Here is a 23,297-nt window from a genome sequence, read left to right as displayed (position 1 = left end):
CCTCGTTGAAGGCAGAGTATTTACATAAATTATTTGGAATTCTTTTGCACGGGATGTCTTTTCTCCACAATGTATTGTGTTTATTCAGTCATTTATATCAGTATGATCTCAGGGATATTTTATACTCTGGGTTATAATACAGTATTACTTTATTCTGTTGTTCAAATTGTTTCAGCTTTGGCCATTGGGAGTTCTTTCATTTGGCTTTGATATAACCCCATGAATGTGGGTTTTATGTTTGAGCACTTTCTTATTTTTGGCACTACAAGATGCTTCAGACTCATTTGCATATCTCCTGCTTGGACCTAGAATGATGTATTTCTCCAAGGAGTCTTGATACTTTTTATTGGAGAGTAATATTAGAAATCAAGAAGTGAATGCTAGGTGCGCTCATTGCTACTGGAGTGTCATTCCTTCAAGACCTTTTCAGTTGACAAGAGCAAGGAGATATATATTTGCATTCTAACTTGTATATATGCACATATCTATAAATATGTGTAACCATCTGTATCTATGTTAAACTAAATGTGTTTATACCTACGTCTCCAACTCTAATCATTGCCACATGGATCATTATAGTCTCACCTCCTTGCTTATCTGTTACCTCCCATTTCTACAGTGAGAAACCTGGCTTGGTTGGGAAATTTTTCTGTTAATATTACAGTAGTGAGTGTTTGACATTTGCTTCTATGGTTAAGTTTAGGGAGGGTTTAGCTGTAGGGTATTCTTGAAACTAGAAATGACCCTTCTGCCCTAAATGTTTCTGCCAATTTTGAAACGTAAAATAGGTTGCAGAAACAAACTTTATCTTAAGAACCAGAATTTACTTCAATCCACATTTTGACATTGATTTTCAGATTAAATTATTCTGATATTGCCAGGTAAGCTGTTCCTTGGGTATGCATTTCTTCTTTCAGTTTTTTTCTAAGAGCTAAAGGACCCTGAGAACACTGGAGGTGGGAAAGGAGGGGAAAGGCATGTTCACATGTGGGATAGGAAAGGTTCATTTACTGACCTCCAGCTAGCCTTCCAAAGTGCCTATTTAAGACCCAAGGAGTAGATGTCTTCCTTGGCAATTGTAACCCAAATATAATTTTTAACATTTCAATTTTAGTCAAGAAAGTTGGTGTGCTGTTACAAAAAGTGCCCTGATTAACAGCATTGCCATGTGCATTGCATATTAATCAGCAATTTAAAATAACATGAAATTATGTTGAGTATAATTTTAATATTTTATATTAGATATTAGTTTGAGACAGTGTTTCTCAAGTCTGTATAATAAGTTTGATAGTAGGGAGGTTTTCTCTCAAGAAGAGAATTATTCAGTGTGCACCTACATAATCACTGCTTAGATTCTACAATTAATATTTTGCTATATTTGATTAAACTTTTTCTGTAAGAGAAAAATATTATTATGTACCCTTTAGGTTTATGGGAATAATTGTTAAGTTAAAGTGTATGAACAAACCTGGAATGAAATCTGTTTGCCTACATCTATAATACAACTATAAAACATAGCAGATGTACAAATTAGTAGTTAATAGATAACTAAAATGCAAATATGGCACTATTATAGTATTATAGTTTCTTTTGAGTGGTGTGTCTGTAATATCACATGCTGTGTTGATGCACTTCACCAAACTGCTGTTTTCAAACTGCTTTAAATCCTGCTATTATAGCACATAGCAATGCTATTTCGCTTTCATTTGGCACAAAACACATTTATATATTGTTTCCTTCTGTTCTTTTCTAGAATCCCCAGGCAACAAAACTAGAACATTTGCCACTGATCTGGCAACGTGGTCCTATATTATGAGGTAGTCATATAGCTGATCTAAACTATCCTTACAGTGAAATGAGAGTATTGTGAAAGTTTTGTAGAAAGCTCCCCATATGTCCTGAGAATCCATGCACAGACCCCAGAGTTAAAAGACCTTTGAATTGAGGGAAGACATGGGTTTAAGTATCACTTAGTCACCTACTATTTGTGTAACATTGAGGTAGTTTCATCTTCTGGGTTCCCAGTTTCCTTAGAGAATGAAAATGTTGAATTATGTAATTTTTTTTTTTTTTTTTTGGAGACAGAGTTTTGCTCTTTCGCCCAGGCTGGAGTGAAGTGGCACGATCTCGACTCACTGCAACCTCCTTCCCCCATGATCAAGCAATTCTTCTGCCTCAGCCTCCCAAGTAGCTGGGATTACAGGCGCCCGCCACCACGCCCGGCTAATGTTTGTATTTTTAGTACAGACGGGGTTTTGCCATGTTGGCCAGGCTGGTCTTGAACTTCTGACCTCTGGTGATCCACTTGCCTTGGCCTCCCAAAGTGCTAGGATTACAGGCATGAGCCACTGCGCCTGGCCTATGTGATTATTAATATCACGTCTAGCTGTGACAATTCTGTCTGATGCTGGAGTATTTGAACCAGATGGCTGGGTATGCCACTCAGTTATTCTCTCCATAATACTTTGATATTTTGTTGGTCTGCAAGATGACAGATTCTCAAAATTCTTGTCAGTGAATATTGAACCCTAGTGAAATGTATGGTTCTGTATCAGTTCCAAAATGTAACCACTTTCTCTAGCCTTAGATTCCTGTTAAGGGAAAGGGAATGCTCCTTGAGTATGTCATCACCATAGTAACAGGCAAAACTAGAGGGCTTTGATGCTAAAGCAAGATACTCCATAAATATGCTTAAGAAGACTTGGGGAGACTGGAATAGTTGTTTCCTTTTAGATGCCAGTGTATAAATGAATTTAAGCTAGGATCCGTTTATTTAAAATTTCTTTAGGTGAATTTGCTTGCACATGGAGTGCACATTTACTCATTAATGGAGTTTCAGGAAGCAGTAGAGTAAATGCATAAACATGTATGAACCGCCATGTTTAACTGGAAGCCTGCATTTGGAAGTGAAGTATCTAATCTTAGATTAAATTAGGATGGGGAAGGATGTTGGCAAGAGATTTTGAAGCTTGTTCTGCTTATATTGAGAACATCATAGAACAGTTTGGCCTTTTTAAAGCTAGAGAATAGAGTTGAATAAGTGATATTCCATATATTCCTGTTTGACATTGACATAAAGGTTCCCTCATGATACAATAATCCCTGATCGGGGATCTGGAAGCCCGTATTCATTTAAGGTACTCAGGTTTAACATACTGGGTGCTTTTCACACCATACTACACCATACCATGCAAAGTGCTTTCAAGACTGCAAATTTGGCTTAGATCCGCTTTAGTGAGCTCCTATGGTATAGTAAAGGTAGATAGCCAATTATTAAAAACAGTCAAGACAATTGCACCTTTAAGCAGTAGTAGCAGTTGCCACACTACCTTGAATCTTGAAGTATTTTCAGCAACAGGATGACCGTTAGCCACAAATTTAGTGTCAGCCCTTAAGGTCGGTATTGGTTTGACCCATATTTTCATGTAGTTCTTTTTCTTCACTTGTCTAATCCTCCCGTGTACTGTCAGGGCTTGTCGTTAGAGGACTTTAGGGAGACCAAGCAGGCTAGAAAGTAGAGACAGGAGATACCTATGTCTAATGCTTCAGTTTATACTTCCTAGGTTTTTTTTCATTGGGGTTTTTGTAACTCTTTTGGTATCCTACCAGTGCTTTGGTAGCCTACTGAACCCTGTCTTTCTTCTTAAGGACATTCTGAGCATGTGAGACCTGAGGACTGCAAACAGCTGTCAGAGGCTCCAAATTCAGCATATCTTTCCTTTTGAGAATCTGGCCAAGCTCCAGCTAATCTACTTGGATGGGTTGCCAGCTATCTGGAGAAAAAGGTAGTTTGGGGAATTTATTGTTGTAGGGCTTCTGTCTTTGGCTTTAACTTCCTACAACTCTCCTTTTTAAAGCAGAATACAGCTGGGCACAGTGGCTCCTGCTTGTAATCCCAGGGCTTTGGGAGGTCGAGGTGGGGGAATCACTTGAGGCTAGGAGTTCAAGACCCATGTCTCTACAATAAAATAAAATAAAATAAAATTAGTCGGGCATGGTGGTATGTGCCTGTAGTCCTGCCTACTCTGGAGGCTGAGACAGCAGGATTGCTTGAGCCCAGGAGTTCAAGGCTGCAGTGAGCCATTATTGGCCACTGCACTCCAGCCTAGGTGGCAGAGTAGGACCCAGTCTCTTAAAAAGAAAGAAAAGCAGAACATGAGCCAGTTTTCATCAATTCCTATACTTTTTCTTTTGCATGTACACATACATTTTAACTTTACATAATGAGTTCGGCCTGTTTCATTTATCCCTCACAGCTGGGCTCCAGTGAGGTCTGTAAGGGCAAGCATACTTGATCCCCAATGAAGAATGAGAGATGCAAAACACTAAATTATTTCCTTTCTCACCACATAGTTAGCAAGATAGATTTAATGAACTTAACACCTTTTGATTAGTGGGCTTTTAAATTATTCCCACTTTCCTTTGGCAGATGGGTATTAAGTTCTCAGGATTTGTTTACAAATAAGACTAACTTCATCTGTATTAGCTCGGTTTTGGTAGGCCTAATTCCATTATCACTGCCATTTCCTTGTTTCAAGAAATCAAAAGTTTCTTAGCTTGAAAAACAATTGAAATTGTTAAAAAGTGGAATAGGAGAGCCCTGGGGGCCTGTATAAGGAATTTACTGAATCCCTAGTCTTCTGTACCTTGTTTTTCCTTCTGCATAGATTTGCTTAACTGTTTTTGTGGTGTGTGTGTGTGTGTGTGTGTGTGTTTTTTTTTTCGCAGTTTCTCTCTTGTTGCCCAGGCTGGAGTGCAATGGTGTAATCTCGGCTCACTGCAACCTCTGTCTCCCGGGTTCAAGTTATTCTCCTGCCTCAGCCTCTCAAGTAGCTGAGATTACAGGCATGTGCCACCACACCAGGCTAATTTTGTATTTTTAGTAGAGACGGGGTTTCTCCATGTTGGTCAGGCTGGTCTCGAACTCCCGACCTCAGGTGATTCACCCGCCTCGACCTCCCAAAGTGCTAGGATTACAAGCGTGAGCCACCACGCCTGGCCAGCTGTTGTTATAACTGGAGTTCTATATGCTTGTGACCATTCTTGGTTTCTCCGAATATCCTAGAACTTTGGTGGCGCCCTATTGTACAGGTTGTTAAAGAAATGTTACCACGTGGATTGAGTAGGAAACAATTCTCTTTATCTTGGCAATATTATGGCATGGCACTACTTAAAGTACAAATTAAAAGAGGGGAATGCTACAAAACTAGCTGACAGGCACTTTGATAGAGGTGGATTGCTCAGTTCTTAAAATAGCGCTTTATAAAAGAAGCCAGAGGCATTGTGGAGGAGAATTCTTACAGAACTCATAGGGTTCTGTAAGACCACATTGGACCTTTTCTGTGTGGCTTCATGGCTCTCTTGGTTGAGAAAGCATTAGCTTCTCCTTCCGTTAGTTTCAACCTCTTGATTTCTTGACCCCCCTACTATATTTTGTGCTGAGAACACAAGGGCATTAACAACCCACATTGTAGAGGATCGCTCTTTAATAAAGACTGGAGAATAAAATGCAGCATGGGAATATTGGCAATTACTCAGTTCTAAATTTCTCTTGGAAATGAGGGAAAGCATACAGAATAGAGCTGGGACGAATAGGATAATTTTTTTTTTTTTTTGCTAGGTTGGTAGCCAGACTATAACAGCTGTGCACAACTGTAAATGTCCACTCTTCAATCCACATGAAGAAAAGGGTAAATATGATTGAATTCAACCACTAGTTGCCCATTAGAACAGACTTTCCCAGTGTACTGCATTTCAATACTTTTTCTTTTATCTCTTTTCAGATCTTCCTCAGAAGAATAGGCTTGTTGCTTTACAGTGTTAGTGATCCATTCCCTTTGACGATCCCTAGGTGGAGATGGGGCATGAGGATCCTCCAGGGGAAAAGCTCACTACCACTGGGCAACAACCCTAGGTCAGGAGGTTCTGTCAAGATACTTTCCTGGTCCCAGATAGGAAGATAAAGTCTCAAAAACAACCACCACAAGTCAAGGTGCGTAAGCTGTCCCTAAAAGCATAATAAGTAGTCTTAATTTTGATTTTGTTTTCCAGTATACATTGCACTTAGCATTTCACTGAGGTCGTATTCATCATTATTCTGCATATGATTTGGTAAAAATAGCTTCCTAACTAACCTGGGAAGCAACGGGGTGTGAGATTAACTGGTTAAAGTGATGACGTAAAGAGGGTAGCGGGTTGCATGTGTTCGGGTGTTTAGAGTGGGACTATAGCACGTGGCAGAGGCTTACAGCTAAATTGTTCTTTCTTTTAGGAGAACATGGACAACTGTCACATCAGTGACTTTGATCACATGGGCAAATCATTCTGTTCCATGTAGTCCCCAAAGTCTCTCTTAAAGCCTTACAGAAGAACTTTGCCAATCATTTACATACTTCAGGATGGCTTGGGATGCCATGGGATATAACACAACAAGTGAGAGGTGTGTCTTTTTATGCTATGGTTGCTGATTGATGGAAGCTGCATAAATACAGATGGAAACCTGACTAAAAATGGCACAAAGTTATCTGTCATCAGGCAGGAGCTAAAGAACCAGGACCCTACATTCTCTAGGTCAGTATTGGGAGAGGCTGATTAGCGAGTGAGAATTGGCAGATAAAGGTGACCATTTGGTGCAATAAATCCTGAACGTATAGGCTTTGCCCAGCATTCTTCATAAATAGTGGGTACCTATAAATTTCATGAAATATTTTCATGGGTAAGAACTCTTGAAATGTTATAATTGACTAGAAAGCTCTGTAGGTTTAGAAATAGAGAGTTACTAACAGAAATTGTTAGAAAGCCTAGGAACTAGAAAGCTAAGTTGAGAGTTATGTAGGAAGATCTATCTATTGTACTCAGAATCTTTAGATAAATTCTCCTAGGGCCAGTAGCCTATGTGAATTTTCTTTTTCTACTTCTTTTTTTTTTTTTTTTTTGTATTTTAGCTGTAATGTTAAACAACTTATGTGAATTTTCTTATTGTGAGAATATTTGCCTTCCAGAGTGACTCACCTTTATCTCAGAGAGCAATATTATGAGTTTTGGAAATGCTGCTCTATGGCTGTGTTTTGTTAGTCCTGAGCCAGGAGACTTAAATAAAGCAAACTTGAGGTGGTCCTAAAACATCGAAGTGAGCCTTAAACATTGGGAAGACCTTGTGTTTTTCCTCTCATATCTAGTATTTTTGTGATCTCAGTTATTAATCATTTAAAGGGACTCTTTCCTAGCTGATTGGCACTTAAAACAAGATTGTAGTCTTTTTTTTTTTTTTGAGACGGAGTTTTGCTCTTGTTGCCCAGGCTGGAGTGCAATGGCGCAATCTCAGCTCACTGCAACCTCTGCCTCCCGGGTTCAAGCGATTCTCCTGCCTCAGCCTCCCGAGTAGCTGGGATTACAGGCATGCGCCACCACACCCAGCTAATTTTGTATTTTTAATAGAGACGGTGTTTCTCCATGTTGGTCAGGCTGGTCTCAAACTCCTGACCTCGGGTGATTCTCCCACCTCAACCTCCCAAAGTGCTGGGGTTATAGGCGTGAGCCACCACGCCCTGCAGTTCTGGTCTTTAACTAAGGTATAAGGCTATGACTGGTGGTGGTGTCTCTAGTGACTCATCAAGTGATATTTGGCAAGACATTTTCCCATTTATGCCAGTTTCCTATTCTGTTGAATGAGGAAATTTTCTCTTTAAAGACCCTAAAAGTTTTGACTTTATAGGTTTCAAAGTTCTGTGGAAACATTTTCTATTGCTTATTAATTTGAATCTTATGTAACTTTAGCACAGTACTCAATATTTACGGCATTTACATGGTTTATCTCACGTTTTTTTATAGCTCTTCATTGTTCCTATCTGCCAAATCATTATACTTCCTACAAGCGGTGCGGAGAGCTGAGTCTTCAGCAGGTCCAAGAAATTTGAACACACTGAAGGAAGTCAGCCTTCCCACCTGAAGATCAACGTGCCTGGCACTCTAGCACTTTAGGATAGCTGAATGAAGTAAGTTGTTGATGTTGCAGTCCTGTGAGGATCACTTCAGAACTGTTACAACAGCTGTTTTTTGGGAGCTGGTGTTGGATGGGGTGTGTTGGTCTAATGTGAAGTGGGGCTAAATGTGAGATGGAAAGATGACCAGTCTTCCATATTGCTGACTGGGTTCAGTGAAGCAACTCAAAGACATTATGGTCTTCTTACCAGTTGTATCACAGAATTTAGCCTTTGCTTGTGTGTTCTGTCTTCACTGTATAGGCCCTCTGTCATTCTTAGAGCCTTAAACATTGAGAAGCTTAAAGCACCATTTCTGCTTTCTGCTGAAAGGGTAACCCTTCCTCATCTCCATTTGTGAGAGACTCTGTCGTCAGTTAAGATTAGTGTAAAAAGAAAACTAAACTCTGAAGTAGCCATTATAAAAGTGTGAGAATGAAGTCCGTTTTCTAAAGAGTTGGGGAAAGGTGATGCTAAAGGAGGGGATTGAGCAAGTCCTATCGAAGAGCCTTTTATGAAAATACTTAGTCATCTGTGACATCCCATTTGGCTCTTCCAGAAATCCTAGTAAATAGTTGTAACAGAATGTTAAGAGGCATACATTGTGTGTTTTAAATCCTCTGCTACTCATTAGATATATGATCTTTGACAACTTAAAGTCTCTGATTAGACTTGTTTGTTTGTGAGGGTTAAATGAAATCATGTATGTAAAGTGCTCACCTATTGCAGTGCCTGGCACATGGCAAGTAAAAGGTAACCCAAGAAGACTCATAAGTTCATTTCCCACAATATAAGTGACCACTAGCACTATCAGGTAGCAGGCAGAGTTGGCATGCTTTGGTTCTATGTAAGAAATCCCTAAGGTAAAAGTTTATAAATAGAAGAGCATCTGTGTTGGTGTTGGTGGTTGTTATAATTATTATTGTAGTGGTATAAGTAGTATTTGTAGTAACAATAGTTTATTATAATTACTAATGACACTTTTTGATTTTTTTAATCTTTCTGTGATGCTTTTCATGCCTCTTGTGCCCCTCACTGTATCTTGCCTCTTCTGCTACTTACTTCCTCTGAATGTCTTCCTTTGCTTATCTCTTGCACTCAAGTGTGTATTTCTTTGTCTCTTTCTTCCTTGTCTTTGCTCTTTGTTCTCTATCTAAAGTGTGTCTTACCCATTTCCATGTTTCTCTTGCTAATTTCTTTCATGTGTGCCTTTGCCTCATTTTCTCTTTTTGTTCACAAGAGTGGTCTGTGTCTTGTCTTAGACATATCTCTCATTTTTCATTTTGTTGCTGTTTCTGTTTGCTCTCCTAGATGTGGCTCTTCTTTCACGCTTTATTTCATGTCTCCTTTTTGGGTCACATGCTGTGTGCTTTTTGTCTTTTTCTTGTTCTGTCTACCTCTCCTTTCTCTGCCTACCTCTCTTTTCTCTTTGTGAACTGTGATTACTTGTTACCCCTTCCCCTTCTTGTTCGTTTTAAATTTCACCTTTTTTCTGAGTCTGGCCTCCTTTCTGCTGTTTCTACTTTTTATCTCACATTTCTCGTTTCTGCATTTCCTTTCTGCCTCTCTTGGGCTATTTTCTCTCTCCTCCCCTGCGTGCCTCAGCATCTCTTGCTGTTTGTGATTTTCTATTTCAGTATTAATCTCTGTTGGCTTGTATTTCTTCTCTGCTTCTTCCCTTTCTACTCACCTTTGAGTATTTCAGCCTCTTCATGAATCTATCTCCCTCTCTTTGATTTCATGTAATCTCTCCTTAAATATTTCTTTGCATATGTGGGCAAGTGTACGTGTGTGTGTGTCATGTGTGGCAGAGGGGCTTCCTAACCCCTGCCTGATAGGTGCAGAACGTCGGCTATCAGAATAAGCATTGTGGAGCGATTCCTTATGCCAGGCTGCCACGTGAGATGATCCAAGACCAAAACAAGGCCCTAGACTGCAGTAAAACCCAAAACTCGAGTAGGACAGAAGGTGGAAGGCTCATATGGGTAGAAGGCCCAGAGTAGAAGACAGATGGTTTGAGACTTGAGACCCGAGGACTAAGATGGAAAGCCCGTGTTCCAAGATAGATAGAAGCCTCAGGCCTGAAACCAACAAAAGCCTCAAGAGCCAAGAAAACAGAGGGTGGCCTGAATTGGACCGAAGGCCTGAGTTGGATGGAAGTCTCAAGGCTTGAGTTAGAAGTCTTAAGACCTGGGACAGGACACATGGAAGGCCTAAGAACTGAGACTTGTGACACAAGGCCAAAGACCTAAGATTATCCCAGGGTTGTAGCTGGAAGACCTACAACCCAAGGATGGAAGGCCCCTGTCACAAAGCCTACCTAGATGGATAGAGGACCCAAGTGAAACAGGTATCTCAAGACTAAAGGCCGGAATCTGGAGGCCCATGACCCAGAACCCAGGAAGGATAGAAGCTTGAAGACCTGGGGAAATCCCAAGATGAGAACCCTAAACTCTACCTCTTTTCTATTGTTTACACTTCTTACTCTTAGATATTTCCAGTTCTCCTGTTTCTCTTTAAGCCTGATTCTTTTGAGATGTACTTTTTGATGTTGCCAGTTACCTTTAGATTGACAGTATTATGCCTGGGCCAGTCTTGAGCCAGCTTTAAATCACAGCTTTTACCTATTTGTTAGGCTATAGTGTTTTGTAAACTTCTGTATCTATTCACATCTTCTCCACTTGGGAGAGACACCAAAATCCAGTCAGTATCTAATCTAATCTGGCTTTTGTTAACTTCCCTCAGGAGCAGGCATTTATATAGGTGATACTGTATTTCAGTCCTCTCTTTTAACCCCAGAAGCCCTAGACTGAGAAGATAAAATGGTCAGGTTGTTGGGGAAAAAAAAGTGCCAGGCTCTCTAGAGAAAAATGTGAAGAGATGCTCCAGGCCAATGAGAAGAATTAGACAAGAAATACACAGATGTACCAGACTTCCGAGAAGCACCTGCCAGCAACAGCTTCCTTCTTTGAGCTTAGGTGAGCAGGATTCTGGGGTTTGGGATTTCTAGTGATAGTTATGGAAAGGGTGACTGCCTGGGACAAAGCGAGGTCCCAAGGGGACAGCCTGAACTCCCTGCTCATAGTAGTGGCCAAATAATTTGGTGGACTGTGCCAACCCTACTCCTGGGTTTAATACCCATCTCTAGGCTTAAAGGCGAGAGAACCTGGGACTATTGAGCACATTTAATATTTTCCTTGATTTTTTTCTTCCTGTTTATGTGGGAAGTTGATTTAAATGACTGATAATGTGTATGAAAGCACTGTAAAACATAAGAGAAAAACCAAGGCGTGCTCCTTATTAGTGTATTGGCAATCATGCAGTTAACATTTGAAAGTGCAGTGTAAATTGTGAAGCATTATGTAACTCGGGTCCACAGTTTTTCTGTAAGGGGTCAAATCATAATACTTTAGACTGTGGGCCATATGGTTTCTGTTACATATTTGTTTTTTAAACAACCTTTCTATAAGGTCGAAATCATTCTTAGTTTTTGAGCCAATTGGATTTGGCCTGCTGTTCATAGCTTACCACCCCCGATGTATTATTTGTTATTCAGAGAAAATTTCTGAATACTACTAGTTTCCTTTTCTGTGTCTGTCCCTGTGCTAGGCACTAAAAATGCAATGATTATTGATATCTAGGTGACCTGAAAAAAAATAGTGAATGTGCTTTGTAAACTGTAAAGCACTTGTATTCTACTGTGATAAGCATTGTGGATACAAAGAAAGGAGCAAGCATAAAAAAGTGCTCTTTCAAAAGGAATATAGTACTATGCAGACACAAGGAATTGTTTGATGAATGAATAAATTATATGTATATCTGAGGCCAATTTGTGTTTGCTGCTCTGGTAATTTTGAGTAAAAATGCAGTATTCCAGGTATCAGAAACGAAAACACATGGAAACTGCTTTTAAACTTTAAAATATACTGAAAACATAAGGGACTAAGCTTGTTGTGGTCACCTATAATGTGCCAGATACCATGCTGGGTGCTAGAGCTACCAAAGGGGGAAAAATATTCTCATAGAACAAAAAATTTCAGAAAGGTGCATATTAAAGTGCTTTGTAAACTAAAGCACGATACAAATGTCAATGGGCTACATATTTATGAATGAATGAATGAATGGATGAATGAATATTAAGTGCCTCTTACATCCCAGCTATTTTGGGTACTGTAAAATACAAGATTAATTCTCCTATGTAATAAGAGGAAAGTTTATCCTCTATACTATTCAGATGTAAGGAATAATATATTGCTTAATTTTAAACAATCAAGACTTTACTGGTGAGGTTAAGTTAAATTATTACCGATACATTTTCCCAGGTAACCAGGAAAGAGCTAGTATGAGGAAATGAAGTAATAGATGTGAGATCCAGACCAAAAGTCACTTAATTCAGCTTGCGAATGTGCTTTCTAAATTATAAAGCACTTGTGAATGAAAAATTCGATGCTTTCTGTATGAATAAAACTTTCTGTAAGCTAGGTATTGTCTCTACAAAATTCTCATTGTATAGTTAAACCACAGTGAGAAGGGTTCTATAAGTAGTTATACAAACCAAGGGTTTAAATACCTGTTAAATAGAGCAATTTTGATTGCCTACTATGTGAACTCACTGTTAAAGGCACTGAAAATTTATCATATTTCATTTAGCCATGGCCAAAAATAAGGCAATACCTATGTTAGCATTTTGTGAACTCTAAGGCACCATATAAATGTAACTGTTGATTTTCTCACTTGGTGCTGAGTACTAGGTTTATAAAATTGTATGCTAATTATATTGTGCAAATAAAGTAGGAAAATTTGAATAACAATGATTATCTTTTGAATACGCATATGCAAGGGATTGGTTGTCTGAAGAATGCCACTATAGTAGTTATCTATTGTGTGCCAATCTCATTGCTAGGCATTGGGGATGTAAAGATAAACCATCTTTATTGTGTCTTGGGTAGCAGAAGAAAATATGTGTAAAATCAATTTATAATTTCTAAACTGCCACCCATATATAAGCAATATCTGCTGAATGATCATCGATTACTCTTATCCTTAGAGATAACAACTGGGGACACAAACATTTATTATCATTATTGAACCTACAACAGAGATCTATGTGTAGATTTACAAGCCTACAGTTCTATACAGATAGGAATGAACTATTGGCTTACTGAATGGTGATTACTTTCTGTGGGGCTCGGAACTACATGCCCTAGGATATAAAAATGATGTTATCATTATAGAGTGCTCACAGAAGGAAATGAAGTAATAGGTGTGAGATCCAGACCATAAGTCACTTAACAAGTTTATTCAATGATGAAACCATGGGACAAAATGGACTAGTATAAGGCAGTGTACTAAGCTAAGTAGAGAGATAAAGTCCTGTCCAGAAGATACATGCTTCCTGGCGTGATTGAGGAGATGGAAAATTTTTGCAAAAAACAAGGTGTTGTGGTCTTCCATCCAGTTTCTTAAGTGCCGATGATAGAAGTGAATTACCCACCTTGGCCTGGCCTACAGAAGTAAAGGAGTAAAAATAAATGCCTCAGGCTTGCTTTTTGATTCATTTGATAAACAAAGCATCTTTTATGTGGAATATACCATTCTGGGTCCTGAGGATAAGAGAGATGAGGGCATTAGATCACTGACAGCTGAAGATAGAAGAACATCTTTGGTTTGATTGTATAAATAATATTTCAGTGCCTATTCTCTGCAAGGTACTATGTTTGGTAAATTAGTAAATTAAATAGGTCTGGCCCAGAAGACCCACTCAATTGCCTTTGAGATTAAAAAAAAAAAAAGAAAGAAAGAAAAACGCAAGTTTCTTTCAAAATAAAGAGACATTTTTCCTAGTTTCAGGAATCCCCCAAATCGCTTGCTCATTGGCTTAGTTTAAAGCCAGAAGACTGATAAAAGGGCTCAGGGTTTGTTCTTTAATTCATTACCGAAACATTCTGCTTTTATTACAGTTAAATGGTTCAAGATGAAACAACTAGTTTTAAAGGTATTTGCTCATTGGTCAGGCTTAGAAACAGGAAGACATTTGAGCAATAAAAAAAAGATTCTTTTGCATTTACCAATTTAGTAAAAATTTATTAAAACAATAAAGTGCTGTTCTTAAGTGCCTGAAAGACCTAAACCAAAGTGCACTTTATCTCATTTATCTTATGGTGGAAACACAGGAACAAATTCTCTAAGAGACTGTGTTTCTTTAGTTGAGAAGAAACTTCATTGAGTGGCTGTGATATGTTCGATACTAAGGAAAAACTAAACAGATCACCTTTGACATGCGCTGTAGAGTGGGAATAAGAGAGGGCTTTTTATTTTTTCATTCATATGAATATTGATGAAGATGATACTAAATGCTAAATGAAATATATCTGCTCCAAAAGGCATTTATTCTGACTTGGAGATGCAACAAAAACACAATAAATGGAATGAAGTGATACTCTTCATCAAACAGAAGTGACTGTTATGTCAACCATTTTGTTAAATCCTAGACAGAAAACAAAAAAAATCATGACGAAAAGATACTTGCTTATTAATTGGCTTGGAAAGTAGAATATAGGAGAAAGGTTACTGTTTATTTTTTTTTCATGTATTCATTCATTCTACAAATATATTTGGGTGCCAATAGGTACTTGGTATAAGGTTTTTGGCCCCAGAGACATGGGAAAAAAAATGCATGTACCTTCCCAGAGAATGCCAAGTACTTTCGTTTTGGCTTGTTTTCTTGTTAGGGGCATGGCTTAGTCCCTAAATAACATTGTGTGGTTTAATTCCTACTCTGTATCTCTTCTACCACTCTGGCCACTACGATAAGCAGGTAGCTGGGTTTTGTAGTGAGCTTGCTCCTTAAGTTGCGGGAACTCTCCTTATAATAGACACTTCGTTTTCCTAGTCCATCCCTCATGAAAAATGACTGACCACTGCTGGGCAGCAGGAGGGATGATGACCAACTAATTCCCAAACCCTAGTCTCATTGGTACCAGCCTTGGGGAACCACCCACACTTGAGCCACAATTGGTTTTGAAGTGCATTTACAAGGTTTGTCTATTTTCAGTTCTTTACTTTTTACGTGCTGACACATACATACACTGCCTAAATAGATCTCTTTCAGAAACAATCCTCAGATAACGCATAGCAAAATGGAGATGGAGACATGATTTCTCATGCAACAGCTTCTCAAATTATACCTTAGAAATGTTCTCCTTTTATCATCAAATCTGCTCAAGAAGGGCTTCTTATAGTAGAATAATATCAGTGGATGAAAACAGCTTAACATTTTACCGTGCTTAAGTTTTAAGAATAAAATAAAAATTGGAAATAATTGGCCAAAATTGAAAGGAAAATTTTTTTAAAAAATTTCTCTAAATGTAGGCCTGGCTGGGCTTTGACCTTTTCCATTTTTAAATCACTCACAGAGGGTGGGACAGGAGGAAGAGTGAAGGAAAAGGTCAAACCTGTTTTAAGGGCAGCCTGCTTTTGTTCTGAATTGGTCTTAAGAACATTACCAGCTCCAGGTTTAAATTGTTTAGTTTCATGCAGTTCCAATAGCTGATCATTGTTGAGATGAGACTAAATCCTTTGTCCTCATTAGTTTGCTTTACATTTTTGAAAAGTATTATTTTTGTCCAAGTGCTTATCAACTAAACCTTGTGTTAGGTAAGAATGAAATTTATTAAGTGAATCAGTGTGACCCCTCTTGTCATAAGATTATCTTAAAGCTGAAGCCAAAATATGCTTCAAAAGAAGAGGACTTTATTGTTCATTGTAGTTCATACATACTTTCAAAGCATCTAAACTGTAGTTTCTGTGGCAAGCCAATTACATCCATAAGTGGAGAAGGAAATAGATAAATGTCGAAGTATGATTGGTGGAGGGAGCAAGGTTGAAGATAATCTGGGGTTGAAATTTTCTAGTTTTCATTCTGTACATTTTTAGTTAGACATCAGATTTGAAATATTAATGTTTATCTTTCAATGTGTGGTATCAGCTGGACTCAGTAACACCCCTTTCTTCAGGTGAGGATGGGGAATGCATTATTGGAAAATGGAAAGAAGAAAGTAACTAAAAGCCTTCCTTTCACAGTTTCTGGCATCACTACCACCACTGATTAAACAAGAATAAGAGAACATTTTATCATCATCTGCTTTATTCACATAAATGAAGTTGTGATGAATAAATCTGCTTTTATGCAGACACAAGGAATTAAGTGGCTTCATCATTGCCCTTCTACCTCAAAGAGAATTTATTCCAAAATGCTAAGATAAATGGAAGACTCTTGAACTTGTGAACTGATGTGAAATGCAGAATCTCTTTTGAGTCTTTGCTGTTTTGAAGATTGAAAAATATTGTTCAGCATGGGTGACCACCAAAAAGTAATCTTAAGCCATCTAGATGTCACAATTGAAACAAACTGGGGAGTTGGTTGCTATTGTAAAATAAAATATACTGTTTCGAAAACTTTGTATTTTGATGTGACAATTTCACTGTCCCTAACCACACTAATTACCCTAAGGTCTTCATTTCTTTTTTCTTTTCTTCTTCCTTTTTTTTTTTTTTTTTGGAGATGGTGTCTCGCTTTGTTGCCCAGGCTGGAGTGCAGTGGTGCCATCTTGGCTCACTGTAACCTCTGCCTCCTGGGTTCAAGCGATTCTCCTGCCTCAGCCTCACCAGTAGCTGGGATTACAGTCACGAGCCACCACGCCTGGCTAATGGTTGTATTTTTAGTAGAGATGGGGTTTTGCCATGTTGGGCAGGCTGGTCACGAACTCCTGACTTAAAGTGATCCACCTGCCTTGGCCTCCCAAAGTTCTGGGATTACAGGCGGGAGCCACCGCGCCCGGCCTCATTTCTTTCTTTTTTTAAACTACCTTAATCACCCAGTGTGGATAAATGGTTTGAAGTCTCATTTCTTACAGCATCAGTTGCTTTGGTCAAGGATACTGAGAAGCACAAACCCAATAAAAAATGTGAGAAGCAAAAAACTACTGAGGATCAAAAGTGGGAGAGGAGCAGGGTATAAACTGTAAGGCTGTGGGAATTAAGCATTCATGAAAGAGGCCCAGACCCTGAGTAGGTAAAGGGATCTTCAGTGTTTCTAGAATTCTAAATGATCAAATACCAAAACATTAGATTGGTGACTTTATAGGCAAATGAACCAGCACAGTATTCTTTTTTTTTTTTTTTTTTTGAGACGGAGTCTCGCTCTGTCTCCAGGCTGGAGTGTGGTGGCGTGATCGGCTCACTGCAACCTCTGCCACCCGGGTTCAAACAATTCTGCCTCAGCCTCCCGAATAGCTGGGATTAAAGGCATGTACCACGGCAGCGGGCTAATTTTTGTATTTTTAGTAGAGAGAGGGTTTCACCATTTTGGCCAGGCTAGATCCTGACCTCAAATGATCCACCTGCCTCGGCCTCCCAAAGTGCTGGGATTACGGGCATAAGCCACAGTGCCCAGCCCCCAGCACAGTATTCTATTGGCAAGAGTTCTACTGCTTTGTTGGAAATTAAACTGGAAACTTTTTTTTTTTGTTTTTCTCCGGAAAGTCTTAAGCTGTTATGGGCCCAGATGGTTATTCAGTATATGTACTTTCTTTCTTTTTTTTTTTTTTTTGAGACAGAGTCTTGCTCAGCCACCCAGGCTGGAGTGCAGTGGTGTGATCTCGGCTCACTGCAATCACTGTCTCCCAGGTTCAAGTGATTCTTCCATCCCAGCCTCCAGAAGAGCTGGGATTACAGGCACCCGCCATCATGCCCGGCTAATTTTTGTATTTTAGTAGAGACTGGGTTTCACCATGTTGGCCAGGCTGGTCTTGAACTCCTGACCTCAGGTGATCCACCAGCCTTGGCCTCCCAAGGTGCTAGGATTACAGGCGTGAGCCACCGCACCCGTCCCAGTACATGTACCTGTAAAACCGATGCCTGAAGAACTCTTACCTATGTGTTAACAGTTGAATTTGTCATTATAAATGAGTAGAGTTTGAGGTGATAAAGTTGACCCATATCCTGGGGGTTGCTTCTGAACTGGGATGGTCCTACATGGACTTTTCTCTTTACTCCTATTTCTTTGCAAGGCTGGATGTGTAGGACAGAGGGAAAGCAGGTGAGGCGGTAAGGAGACTTCCTGAAGTTATTCTTGAGTGTCTTCTGTTCCTCTGTCCATCCCTCTTGATTCCTTCAGCAGATCCTATTCCCACAGGGGCTTACTTCAGTCCCCTTGTCATATTTGCTGTGCTTACCCTTGTGTTTGTGGTGCTTTGGTCCTCAAATTCCTTGATTCTCTTGTAAAATTTGAAGGGAGAGGAAATGAAAAACACCATATCTCCTGGTTAGTGAGGAAAGGTCAGACAAGGCAGTTTTATAGGGGCAGCAGAAATATTTAGAAAATGTCAAAGCATTTGATAGTATTTTTCAGTTTTTGTATTTTTTATGTGGTGTGTATGAAGTGATCACTGTATGCTTGTAGTTGGATTTGGTGCCAGCCCAACCCACATTCACAAAAACTTGTGCCTCCTATCAGTTTACTCTTTTACCCTTGGTCATGAGAAAAGGTAATGTTACTGAGGCTAGTAGACTTAGGCAAGCATCTATCATTCAAATTTCGAAGTGGAATAATTTAAATGGGGTCTAAAATTTAACCAGCCATTCTCTTCACTGTGAATGGGTAGGCAGGAAGTGTGCTAGTCATAGGTCCAACTTCTGAAAAAGGTGGAGGTAGCAAGGAAAACCAGTTGAAGTACCTTAGTACCTTTCCCATGAATTATAGCAAATGGAGCACCAAGGCAATTACATGGTAGCTGAGGAGTCATTAGGTCTCAAAATTCAAACCCCACTCAGCTATATTGTTTCCATTAGCTTGGTAAAGGTGAACTTTTGAGGGGTCCTTATTGTTAGTATTTCCTGGGTTTGCCACAGTCTTTCTCCCAGCACCAGCATTCCCAGTGATGAGCTTCCTTTTACCCACTCCGGTTTCGCTTCCCTATGTACGCTGGATCAAAATAGTAACTCCTTTCTAGAGTGCTAAAACAAAAGCTGGCATCACTTGAGGGCCTAAGGAGAGGAGAGCAAAGGGACAGCAGAATGCAAAGTAGAGTGGGAAAGAAAGTTGGATTCGAGCAGCCTTGCAGGTAGCTAACTACTTAGGCAGAACCTGTCATTTTTTGGGAACTCCGTGGTGAGGAAAAAAATTCATAAGCAGACTTTGCAGGCAGGATTTTAAAAAATCTTAGACAGACTCATATTAAATAGAAGAAGAATGTCAAAGGTTGGGTGGCTTGTGAGGGATGAGCTTTGAGTGGACCCTACTTTATAATATTCTGTGAAGAAATGATTAGATATATCCCAAAGACCTAGAAAAACCCTTCCCCTTGTAGCCTTTTCCTTGCTGTTTTGTTTTGTTTTGTTACTAATGAATTATTCTGAAAGTATCCCAGGAAACGCAATGACAATGAGAATGGTGGAACAGATGTGGGTTCTATCTGGCAGTGGGCTATATTGTCTCCCGCCGCTCCACCCCCAGAGGACATTTGGCTGAAGTACCAGAGTCCAAGAAATGTCTTGTTACTAGGCAGATAGTCTCATCTGCATAGTGTGGTGGTTTTACTCCCTCACTTCAGTTCCACTGTATTTTATTTTGTTTTGCTGCATGATGGTGTTAGCTGTGTAATTCCCATTGGGCCAATTAGAATTGGTGTATCTAAATGCACAAAATAAAGATGAGGCATCTGAAACCCAGAGAAAATAACTTGATCAATGTCACAGTGCAAAATAGCTGAGGTGACCCTAGATCCAAATTCACTTAATTTCTAAACGAATTCTTTTCTCACTGTATATTATCATAGCCTCTTTTATAACGGATACATGCTCATCAGGAAAGAGCATGGATTATGAGTAATTTACAGTTAGAATGGCTCTTCCTAATCATAGCTAACCTCCAGTGTACTATTTTATGTCTTTATGCTCACGAGGAAATAAAGTCTTAGGGAATATCCAAAGAGAGGGATTATAGTAATTATGACTATTAACTGGTACCTAAATGGGAGCAATGTGAACTACTTAAAGGAAGACACAGGAAGATAATTCATTACTTCCGATTCCTCTACCTTGGCCCTATACTTTCTAGCCCAGGGAGATAGTCTGAACCAAGTGAAAGTCAGTTTTTCTTCTATTACTACAGGTCTGCTGAAACTATAAAAGTATTAATTTGCCCCCCTGTAGTTTCCCATTGTTACCTCTCTTTTTATATCCATTTTGTGACTATTACTTTTCTTTTTCTGTTTTCTTTTTTTTTTTTGAAATGACGTCTCGCTCTTGTTACCCAGGCTGGAGTGCGATGGTGCAATCTCAGCTCACTGCAACCTCTGCCTCCTGGGTTCAAATGATTCTTCTGCCTCGGCCCCCTGAGTAGCTGGGAATACAGGTGCCTGCCACCACACCCAGCTAATTTTTTTCTTGTATTTTTAGTAGAGACAGGGTTTCACCATGTTGGCCAGGCTGGTCTAGAATTCCTGACCTCAGGTGATCCACCTGCCTCGGCCTTCCAAAGTTCTGGGATTACAGGCGTGAGCCACCGCGCCCGGCCGACTATTACTTTTCTACTATAAATCAAGACAAAAAGGGGCTTGGGGTAGGCAGGGGTTGGAGAACTGGGGAGCAGACAGTCTCAGTTAAACCTTTACTTGTATTTGCTCATGGCTGGAGTCCAGTGGTTGTGCTCCTCCCATTGTGAGCTAGAATACTCACAGTTGCTACTTCCTGAAGAACTGGAAAACTTGTCTGCCATAGTATCACATAGCATTTGCATTGTGGACATAGGAGGACAGCTGATGCAACCTGAATCTGCGGGGAGATAGACCATGAGAGAGAAGGCAGGTTGTTAGAGTACCTTGCATGGTACCATCCTATAATGCCAAACCAATCTTCTCACTGTCACCTCTCATGTTTGAATAATAATTGGAAAGAGTGAGACTTAGCAGGGAAGAAAGTTACTTTTGAGCTACCACTTTTACTACTTAAAAAGTGGTGAATAGGTAGAGATGGGTTCCAGTTGTCCTCACCATAGTAAGCTGTTGCCTCCAAAAGAAAGAGAATGAACCAAGAAGAATATAGTGGACACTGCCTAGTATTGGCTCAACTAGATTCTGAGAAAAGGGACTTTCTGTAAAGGCTGCTACCTGGTCTTTGATACAGCAACTAGACATGTATTTTGGGGTTCTAAGATAGGGTTTTTGGCTCTGAGCAGCAGAGAGCTGAGAAGCAGGACATGAAGTATGGGACTTACCTGAACTATAGCCAAATGGATGTGACCGCTAATTGTAGATGGCAGGCTGGCTTTTGAGAGAACCCAGAATGAATAGTAAATCTCATTTTCAGCAGAAGAGAGTCTGCTATGAGGTTCACAGAAAATAGCTCTAGTAACAACAGCCCCATTAGGCACTAGATTGGATACCAGTTCCCATAGGTAAAACAATAATATTAGCTATTCTGCAAAGGCAAAGCAAAAGCTAAAGAAAATCGCTAACCAACCATGACTTCCCTTCAAAATACAGTCTGGAATCAGAAGTCCCTTTATTCCTTCCCTTTGATTTCTTGCCCTTTTCCTGCATTGCTAGATAAGGAATGCAATGGCCAGAAGGAAGGGTGGATTATCTAAATTAAGTACCGAATATTAGAGAATGTTTACATAATGGTGTTGGGCGGGGAGACATTTAGAATAGCCCCTTCAGTAGCAAGATTATGCTAAGTAAAGTACTTGTCTCATCTTAAGCTATTTTTGTTGAGACAGGGACTGTGCACAGCTCCCTCTCTAATGCCAATCCCTGCTTAATTTTCCCTCCAACGAAGTTTCTTTACCTGTTCATCTTTAGAATAAGAAATGCTGGAGGAATGGTCAGTGTTGAAGGAAATAAGCCTATAAGGGAAGGCACAGAAGTTGACATCAGGCTTTAGAATAGGTAGGCACAGAAAGACTCTGGTATCAAGCAAGAAGTCCCATATCCTAGAGGTTCAAAACAGATGTTCACTGGTAGGGAGAAAAGTGGGCAGATTTACCTGATAGGCTGATTAAACAGATACAAATGCCATTTAGATGCTTCTATAACTCTTGCTTATATTCTGATTCCTTCTCACCTTAGTGTTTATAGCTTTTGCCACATCAACTGTTTTCTCTGTACATTTCCTAATAAGATCTCTGAAACACCCCAATCTCATTTTTATAGAGCTAAACTTTATATAAGTAGAGCTGTCTAGTGCCTGTGTGGTGTGATTTCATACAAGAAGGCCTTCTTTCCCAAGCCTATATTTTCCCTCCTTGGTAGCTGATGTCTGAAATTCCATTATCTGGAGATGAATCTTTGATTCTACAATAAGTGATAAAGCAAGGACTAGTTTATTTTTGTACCTAACAAAAGTACCTTTCTCATAGTAGAAAATGTCTGTCAAATTTTTTTGAATTATATTTAAACTTCAGAACCCTCTAGGAAAGAAAACAAGACTTCCATTTCACACTTAAGGCAAGATCAGCTAATACCATAATATGGGTGGATGCCACAGTTTTTTTCCAACTCGTGGAAAATTTCATTAATTAATTACAGCATTGATTCCTGTTAAGCCTAGTAAGGAAAAAACTGCTCGTTGCCCAGCAAAATACATTCTCCCATTCTTGCTTGATGTGCGGCTGCCCAGCTAGACTACATTTCTCAGCTTCTGTTGCAGTTCTGTGTAGCCAAATGATTGTTATGATCAATAAAATGTGAGTAGAAATGATGTGTGCCATTTCCACGCCTGGGTCCTAAGACATAGGGTATGCTCTCCTTTCCATACTTTCTCCCACCAGCTGCAACTTGGATGTAATGACTACCCAGTTTCAGTATACAGATGAGAGTGATTCTCTATGAGATGAAAGTACAATGACTTGGAAGGAAATCAAGTCCCTGAATGACTAAGAAACAGAATTCCCTCTCTGATTGGAACTTTTTACATTGATACTGTCATGTAAGAAATAATTAACATTCTTTTTGTTTAATCCATTGAATTGTTGATTCTCTTTCCTATAGTAGCCAGTTTTTCTTCTCATAACTAATTCAACTGGATGCATCCCCAGAATCCTTCACATAGCATTTCAGGTGGCTGCTACTAATAATTTAGAGTTGGCATGCAAGAAAAAATTTATTTACCATCCTAACACTAAAGGGATAAATTGCTGACAGCAGATCCTATTTTGAAAGCTGATTATGAAGAAGCTAGAGAACAGGAGTCTCTGAGAAGAAGGAGTACCATACACAAGGGAATAGATATTAAAAGAGACTGAGACAATACAGACCA

The 23,297-nt window shown here is 39.5% G+C and overlaps 1 long non-coding RNA gene across 11 annotated transcripts in view; it reads left to right on the top strand.

Moving 5' to 3' along the window:
- LOC129024400 (uncharacterized) overlaps positions 1-16,440 on the top strand; it is a 30,075-nt gene extending 13,635 nt beyond the window's left edge. For 2 of the 11 annotated variants that reach the window (XR_010125454.1, XR_010125449.1), the window contains 7 exons: positions 2,082-2,228; positions 3,649-3,785; positions 5,621-5,690; positions 5,784-5,992; positions 6,272-6,439; positions 7,831-7,994; positions 9,083-15,425. This is a non-coding gene — a long non-coding RNA (uncharacterized LOC129024400). Of the gene's footprint in view, positions 1-1,753; positions 1,818-2,081; positions 2,229-2,287; positions 2,434-3,648; positions 3,786-5,620; positions 5,691-5,783; positions 5,993-6,271; positions 6,571-7,830; positions 7,995-9,082; positions 15,426-16,061 lie in introns of those variants that run through there. The other 9 variants (XR_010125448.1, XR_010125453.1, XR_008497081.2 and 6 more) reach the window with 7 other exon arrangements.
- Positions 16,441-23,297: the final 6,857 nt, after the last annotated feature.

The sequence above is a fragment of the Pongo pygmaeus genome, chromosome X (genome assembly GCF_028885625.2).
Source record: "Pongo pygmaeus isolate AG05252 chromosome X, NHGRI_mPonPyg2-v2.0_pri, whole genome shotgun sequence".
Lineage (NCBI taxonomy): Eukaryota > Metazoa > Chordata > Mammalia > Primates > Hominidae > Pongo > Pongo pygmaeus.
The sequence above is the reverse complement of the archived record's forward strand: the minus strand, read 5'-3'. Positions and strand labels throughout refer to the sequence as shown.